Source organism: Arvicanthis niloticus, chromosome 3 (assembly GCF_011762505.2).
Source record: "Arvicanthis niloticus isolate mArvNil1 chromosome 3, mArvNil1.pat.X, whole genome shotgun sequence".
NCBI lineage: Eukaryota > Metazoa > Chordata > Mammalia > Rodentia > Muridae > Arvicanthis > Arvicanthis niloticus.
In genome coordinates, this window is record NC_047660.1 from 102,980,828 (window position 1) to 102,989,511 (window position 8,684).

General features: G+C 37.8%; 1 pseudogene; it reads left to right on the forward strand.

Annotated features, from left to right (window-relative positions):
* Positions 1 to 1,648: 1,648 nt before the first annotated feature.
* LOC117705690 (putative E3 ubiquitin-protein ligase TRIML2) lies at positions 1,649 to 8,142 on the forward strand (annotated as a pseudogene).
* Positions 8,143 to 8,684: the final 542 nt, after the last annotated feature.

Consider the following 8,684-nt stretch of genomic DNA (forward strand, 5'->3'; position numbering starts at 1 on the left):
CCCAGTGCTCAAGCCACCTATGATGTCTATGCCCGGCTTGTCAACACAAATTGTTGGGACATGAGGCTGCTTAAAGTTGGATGTTTATAGTAAGTGAGCATCAATAATGTACTCATCAGAAAGACAGCGGAGATTAACAGATGTACCCAGTCAATCAGCAGTGTTTCCATCTAGAGAGCACAGAAAAGCCCTTCAGATTTTCAGTCTAGATGGGTCACCAGATGTGATGGCTAATATCGGTTTCCAACTTGACTACATCTGGAACCAACTAAAACACAAGCAGCTGGGTACACTTACAAGGGATTTGTCTTGATTAGATCATTTGAGATGGGCGGTCCTACCCTACCTAAATTTAGACCATATCTTCTGTTGGCAGCTGGTGAAAAAAGACATGGAAGTTGGAAACTTGCTGTACCTAGCTTTCCCTCACTTTCATTGGCAAACTCATCTATTCCATCCTGCTGCTGATACATTGTTTTGCTAGAATTAGAACCTCTTTCATTAGGGTTTTGATGTAGACTAAAGATCAGCTGAGACCTTCAGCCTTTTGGAATGAACGTTGGTTTTCCATCAGGAGACAGCTATAGCAATGGCTATCTGAACCATAGAATGAATATCACACACACACACACACACACACACACACATTTTTCTATGAGTTATATTCCTCTATTAATGGTGAATCTAGGGGCAGGCAAAGAGCTGATATTGATGTAAAGCTATGTAGTACTGCGTGCTTGTGGCAATGACAGTGAGTTCAACGATCACTTCTGCATAAAGTAGCTCAATGCAACAACTGTTGGTATGGTTTCTACTGCAGTCTGCTTTATCCTTCAGGAACATTGTTAGCATATTTTAAAGGGTAAATCTGCATTCACTATGTAGTGATACTACCAATAATGTGTGTATATTTTCAGATAATTAACACAAAAAGTCATTCACTGGGTAAAAACATTGCAAGGATTTTTGAGACAGGTTTTCTCTGTGTAGCCCTAGTGTCTCTCTGGAACTGTAGCCCTAGGACTTTCTCTGTAGATCAGGCTGATCTTGAACTCAGAGATCTGCCTGCCTCTGCCTCCTGAGTGCTAGGATTAAGGATGGGTACCACCATGTCCAGCAGCTAAAAATATTGCACATTTTAAAACTATTGTTCTAAACTTTATAGATCATTATTACATGGCATTTCTGGTAAAAAAAAATACAATCTACAAAACAACAACAACAACAACAAACCGGTCCATCATACATTTCATAAAAGGATAGTCAGGATCCTGAAAGAGAAAATCATAAGCTTATGTCACCTCCCTGCCCTTTCTGCTATTAAAACTGAATGCAGTAGAACAGAGATATAAGATATAAAATTATTTGCTAGAACAAGATAAAGATCTTGATCTTTCAGTCAGAAATTTTCCTGACTTCACTAAGCACCCACTTTCAAAAATCACTGCATGGCAAGATGTCAATATTAAAGATAAACTCATTTTAAAATAGTCAAGCAAAAAACATTTATGTTTCACGCCACAATAAAGTATACATTTATAAAGCCATTATTGGTTTATAAAGATCTATATATAGCCCCATGTTTTGCCTATTTACTTGGCATGTGTCCTCAAGTTTTCCCTGTTGTCACAATAATAGCAACATAGTGATGTTGATCCAAGAACACAGAGGTCAGCTGAAAGATGAGGGACAGGATGATGGCATAGAGGTTGATGAGATTCTCAAGTACATATTTCATAATTTCACCAGACTGTATATTCTGGATATGCATGTATTTCTAACCAACCATTCTTCAGCACATTTTTATCTCACAGATGCTCACTGATCTTCCAAATGAGCAGACAATGTGGACTCTGATTGTTAACAATGCATTGTTGTCCCTGAATCTTTAGATGTGTCTCTGTGTTAGATAGAAATTTAGGGGCCGCTTAGTTTGTGAATAGTGAAAAGGATTGTCAACTCTTCTCAATGCTCCATAACTGAGAAGACAACTGAGGCTCTGTCATTAATGAATGCTGGGTGTATAATGTTTCCATCTTTCTGGTAATTTTATGAGGTTGTAAAGCACAGCACATTCCTTCGCCTTTTATCCAAATTTCTATAAGGAAAAATAAGTCAAAAATTATAAAAAGTTTTATTTTCCTATTAGTTTATTCTCTTATATCATGACATTATGACAGCAGGTTTCCTTCCCTCCCTCCAGCCTGCACGCACTCCATTCTCCCCTCCACTTCCTCCTTCCCAATCAACTCCTGCTCTGCTTCCCTTCAAAGAAGTGATATCAACCCAACATGGTACATCAAGGTATGATATCATCAGGCACCTCCCATCATGATGAGCCAACCAACTAAGAGGACACGTATCCCAAAAGCAGAAAAAGCATCAGAATCAGCCCCTATTCCCTCTGTTAGGAGTCCCACAAAAACACTAAACTATAGTACTGTAACATGTATGCAAAGGTCCTAGGTTAGACCCATGCAGGCTCCCAGATAGTTGGTTCAGTCTCAGTGAGCCTCTATGTGTCCAGGTTGTTTGATTCTGTGGGTTTTCGTGTGGTGTCCTTGACCCCTCTGGATCTTTCAATCCTTCCTTTCCCTCTTCAGCTGGATTCCTCAAGCTCCACTTAATGTTTGGCTGTGGGTCTCTGCATCGGTTTCCATCAGTTGCTGGATAAAGGCTCGCTGATGAAAATTGGCTTAGGCTATGAGTATGGTAGAATATTATTAAAAATACTTTCATTGATTTTTTTTCTAGTCATGGTTGGTTCTATCCTAGGTACTGGGCCAACCAGCTTCTGTTTTCTGGCTCTTCCAGGAGTGTCAGGGGTGACACATCCTTTCATGCTATCTGCCTCATTGGTTGGTGACTCCCATAATTTATGTATAGTCTTTACTCCTCCACAACGTGCTGGCCAGACAAATTGTAGGTAGAAAATTTTGTGACTGGGTTGATGTCCCAAACCCTCCACTGAAGTCTTGCCTGGTTATAGGAGATTGCTAATTCGGGTTTTATATTTCCCATTACTAGATACCTTGTGTAAAACCACCCTCAGATTCCTGGGAGTTTCTAAGGCACCCAGTTTCTGCCTTGCCCCCGAGTTGACCATAGTTTCAGTTGTTTTTCTGAGTATTCTCTTCCTTCATACTCTTCCAACCAGAATCCTCCTGTTCCTGTCCCCATCCTCCCTCAGTCTATCTGCAATATCTATTCTATTTTCTTTTCTGGGGGAGATTCATGCATGTTGTCTTAAGTTATCAATTGTTACTTAGCTTTTCTGGGTCTGTGGATTGTGACATGATTGATGATTGTTCTTTACTTTGCAGTTAATACCCAAGTGTGTACATACTATGTTTGTCTTTCTATGTCTAGGTTACCTCCTCAGGATAAGGTTTTTTTTTTTTCTCCATTCATTTGCCTGAAATTTTTATGATGTCATTGTTTTTTACAGCTGAATAGTACTCCATTGTGTAAATGCACCACATTTTCTTTATTGTTGGTTGAGGAAAATCTAGGTTGCTTTCAATTTATAGATACTACAAATAAAGCTGCTATGAATGTGGTTGAACAAGTTTCTCTGTGTATGATGTGATGTCCTTTGGGTATATGCACAAGGGTAGTATCGCTGGTACTTGAGATAGACCGATTCCCAATATTCTGAAGAATAGCAATATTGATTTTCATAGTGGCTGTAAGTTTGTACTCCCACCAGGAATGGAGGAGGGATCCCTTTGCTTCAAATCCTCACCATCATGAGCTGTCCTTTGTGTTACTGCTCATAGCCATTCTAACAGATATAAGAAGGGATCTTCATGCAGTTTTGATTTTCATTTCCTTAATGGCTAAGGATGTTAAATATTTCTTAAGTATTTGTCAGGCATTTAAGACTCCTGCATTGAGAACTGTATGTTAATTCTACTGACCCATGGATGATCTTTTCATCTTCTGATATTTTCTTCAATTTGCTTTTACAAAAATTTGAAGTTTTTTTCATACAGGTCTTTCACTTGCTTGGTTATTCCATGATATTTTATATTATTTATGGCTATTGTGAATGGTGGTGTTTCCCCGATTTCTTTCTCAGCCCATTTGTCCTTTAAAATTGGAGGGCAGTTTTTTTGTTTGTTTGTTTGTTTGTTTGTTTGAGTTAATCTTTTATCCAGTCACTTCACTGAAGGTGTTTATCAGCTGCAGAAGTTCTTGGTAGAATTTTTGGGGTCACTTAGTATACTATCATATTATCTGAAAATAGTGATACTTTTACTTCTTCCTTTCCAATTTGTATCCTTGTGATTTCTTTTAATTTTCTTATTGTTCTAACTAGAATTTCAGGTATTATATTGAATAGATATGGAGAGAGTAGACAGCCTTGTTTTGTTACTGAATTTAATAGAATTGGTTTGAATTTCTTTCCATTTAATTTGATGTTGATTATAGAATTGATATAGATTGCTTGTATTATATTTAAGTATGTTCCTGTGTCCCTGATCTTTACAAGACTTTTATTATGAATGAGTGTTGAATTTTGAATTAGATGTTATTTCAGCATCTTATGAGATGATCATGTTTTTTATTTCTTTCAGTTGGTTTATATGGTGGATTATATTGACAGATTTTTGTATATTGAACCATAACTGTATCTCTGGGATGATGCCTACTTGATTTTGGTTGTTGATTTTTTTGATATGTTCTAGGATTTGGCTCACAAATATTTTATTGAGTATTTTTTGCACCAATGTTTATGAGAACAATTTATCTGCAATTCTCTTTCTTTGTTGAGTCTTTGTGTGGTTCAGGTATTAGGGAGACTATGACCACATAAAATGATACTTTTGTTTCTGTTTTGTGGAATAATTTGAGGAGCATTGGTATTAGCCTTTCTTTCAATGTCTGATTGATTTCTATTCGAAAACTGTCTGCTCCTGAGCTTTTTTGGTTGACAAACTTTTAATGACTGCTTTATTTCCTTATGGATTATATGTCTATTTATATTGATAATTTGATCTTTATTTAACTTTAATAATTGGTATCTATCAAGAAAATTATCCATTTCATTGAGATTTTCCAATTTTTAGAGTACAGGTTTTTGCAGTAATACATAATTACTCTTTGGATTTCTTTGGTTTCTATTGTTATCTCCCCAATTTTATATCTGATTTTCTCTCTGTGTCTTTTAGTTAGCTTGAATAACGCCTTGTCTATCTTGTTGATTTTCTCAAAGAACAAACTCATGGTTTCATTGATTTGTTGTACTGTTTGTTTCTAATTAGTTGATTTTAGAGCCAAGTTTGATTATTTCCTGCTGTCTACTCCTCTTAGGTGTGTTTGCTTCTTTTCATTCTAGAGCTTTCAGGTGTGCTGTTAAGTTGCTAGTATAATAAGATTTCTCCATTTTCTTTGTTTTTGTTTGTTTGTTTGTTTGTTTGTTTGTTTGTTTTTCGAGACAAGGTTTCTCTGTGTAATCCTGGTTGTCCTGGAACTCACTCTGTAGACCAGGCTGGCCTCGAACTCAGAAATCCGCCTGCCTCTGCCTCCCAAGTGCTAGGATTAAAGGCGTGCGCCACCACCGCCCGGCTCTCCATTTTCTTTATGAGGGCGCTAACTGCTATGAACGTTCCTCTTAGCACTGCTTCCATTGTGTTGCATAAGTTTGAGTATGTTGTGCATTCATTTTTATTGAATTCTAGGAAGTCTTTAATTCCTTTATTTCGCTCATTGAGTAGAAGGTTATTCAGTTTGCACAAGTTTTTAGGTCCTTTGTTGTTTCTGTTATAGAAATCTAGCTCTATTCCTGGGACTGCTAGCTTGTGAATTTGACCTGAAGTTAAAAAGACCTAATTAGAACCAACTGATGAAGTTTGGTCCTGAGCTCATGCAGAAGTCCCAAGAAATGTTACAGAGACTTAGCCACCTGGGGAACGAGAATACGGGCAAACTAGAGGCCAGTGAAGTCTGGGTTTGTGAGCACCTCTGTAGCCTCCAGAAAATCATCATAGACTTGGAGACGAAATGTAAAAAATCTGCCATAGCATTGTTCCAGAAAGCAAAGTGCTATTTAAAAAGGAGTGAGTCTAAAGTGTTTCAGAGCCTACAGCCAGCTCAGATCACAGACCTGAGTTCATGCCAGATGGTAGAAATGAGCGATGTACTGCTGAGGCTCCAACACATACTACCTGGGTACACAGACACAGCTCCACCCTCCCTAGTCTTATGTGAGGACCCAGGACGTGTAGGATTCGGAGATACACCACCAGCTGTGACTGACACTCCAAAGAGATTTGACGTCAATGTTTCTGTGTTGGGTGGAGACAGCTTCAACTCAGTGAGGCATTATGTGGAGGTGTCTGTGGGACAGGCAGAACAGTGGCAGGTGGGCATACGTACAGAGAGAAAGAACAGAATTCCTGGGGCTTCTAGAGATTAAGTCTTGTTCATGATGTACATGATGGGGTTCAATTGCACCTCTGTTTTTTTTTTTTCCTTTTTGAGAAAAGTCTGCTTGAGAATGCAAATGTACAAAGTGGAAGTCTTTTTCCTGAATGCTACAGTTTGTGAAAACACCTTTTCAGTAAAAAATTTTCTTTTTATTTGCTGTTTTGTATCACATTAGAGCTGATTTCAATTTACCGTGGTTTATAAAGCCTGCTTATTGAGCTTGAGCATGAAAAGTGAGGTAGAATGAAATAAACAGAAAAGGTCAAGTCTATGTCATCTACAAGATCAAAAACAGTTTAGTGAATTTATTTCATTCACATGTATATACACACACATACACACACCCACATACACAAACACACATGCACATGCCACACTATTTAAAAATTGATTTATTTGTGGGTTTTATGGTTGTTTGGATATTAAATATCCATGAAGTCTCATGTGTTTAAGACTTCATTTCCACCTACTAATGCTATAAGACAGTGATGGATACTTCAGTGCCTACTGGAAAGAAGCAAGGTCACTTGCAATGTACCCTTGTAGGACTATTGGAGCCAACCATGATCTTACTCTTATACTCCCTTGCTTTCTGGCCACTATGAAGTGGATTTGAGTGGATTTGAAACTCTTGGATCTGAAACTGAAGATGAATCAACACATGCCTGTGCAGGCTGCTTTCTGTCTTCATTTTCTTAATTAGCATGGATCATACTCTATAAGCTTACTGTGAGGTCACATTATTTAATTTCCTTAGGTAATTAGTATGACAATAATGGAATTCTTAAATTCCATCCTTCTGTGTGTCTGTGCTGGCTGTTTTTGTGTCAATTTGAAATACGAAATAGAGTTATCTGTAAGGAAGGAACCTCAACTGAGAAAATACCTCCATAAGATCCAGCTGTAAAGCACTTTCTTAATTAGTGATTGAAGGGAAAGTCCCAGTCCAGTATTGGTGGTTCCATCCCTTCGCTGGTAGTCTTAGGTTCTATAAGAAAACAGGCTGAGCAAGTCAGGGGAAGCAACCCAGTTTCCTCATGCAGATGAACAGAAAGGCCTACTTTCTGAGAGCTACTGAAAAAAAAAAAGGCCTATTAAAAATGAGCAAAAATTGGGAGCTTTACAAAAAGAGCAGTGCTAGTGCATTTGTCTGTATTCAGTAATGTGTGCATGTGGAAATTGTATAAACCCTTCCCTTCCCAAGTTTTTTGGTCATGGTGTTTCACCACAACAGTAGTAACCCTACCTAAGACAACATTCAACAATTTCTTTCATCTCACTTTTACTACTGGAAATATTATATGTAGAAATTATCTTGCACTAGGAGCTCTCTGCCTTGTCGTTTTTTTCAGAAGCAAGACAGCAATCCATGTGCTGCTTCCTGTTTCCTCTACACAATCAGGAGTGGGGGCAGTTAGATACTTTTCCTGAAGACTGTGGTTGACTTTACAGGTGACAGATGACTCAACCCACTCAGCTTTTTTTCATTGTGAGTTCCATACAGCCTTGTTCAACTTCTCTCCCCTTCTGACTGGCTGACTACATCAGAGCGTGTGACTGATTTTCAGTATACTTGTGATTCTACTGATATTTTCTGAATGCCGATGTGGGCATGTATCACTCTAGAATGTGACAGAGAAATCCCTCATATATAGTGTCTCTGACCTTACCTTCTGAGGAGCAGTTAAGCCTATAGCTCCCAGAGGCTAGGCCTTTCTGTTCATCTTCATTTAAAAGGTGTTTGCATTGTGAGGTTTGAATTTTGCATGAGGCACAATCATCCTTGTGCATTCTTGTCTTCCTATGACTCCTGGAGGTACATACCACTTTCCTTATGGTTACCTTTGAGAGGTGGCTGTGATCTAATCACCATATTAAAAGGTCTTGCAGGAAAGACTGACCATAGAATCTGAGTATTGATGTTTTATATTTATCTGTTGCTGTTGAAAAGAACTCATTCATAAATGTGGAATCCTTTTTCCAATTATTAAGACTATATAGTTAAAACATTTTCACATAGAAACATTAACATCTAAAATATCACTGTTTCTAATGTTGGTGAGAATGTTTGAAAGGAAACAAAATCTTTGACTCTAATTAGATGTCATTTAATGAGACTTCCTCATTAGACTTCCCATGAAAGTTCTCTTTCTCCTTGTTTCTCTCTAACTGATGGAAGGATGCTAGATTTTGGAATAATTTAATTAACCCTCAATTCTAATTTGGTTAGTGAGCAAATAGAATGGACAGAT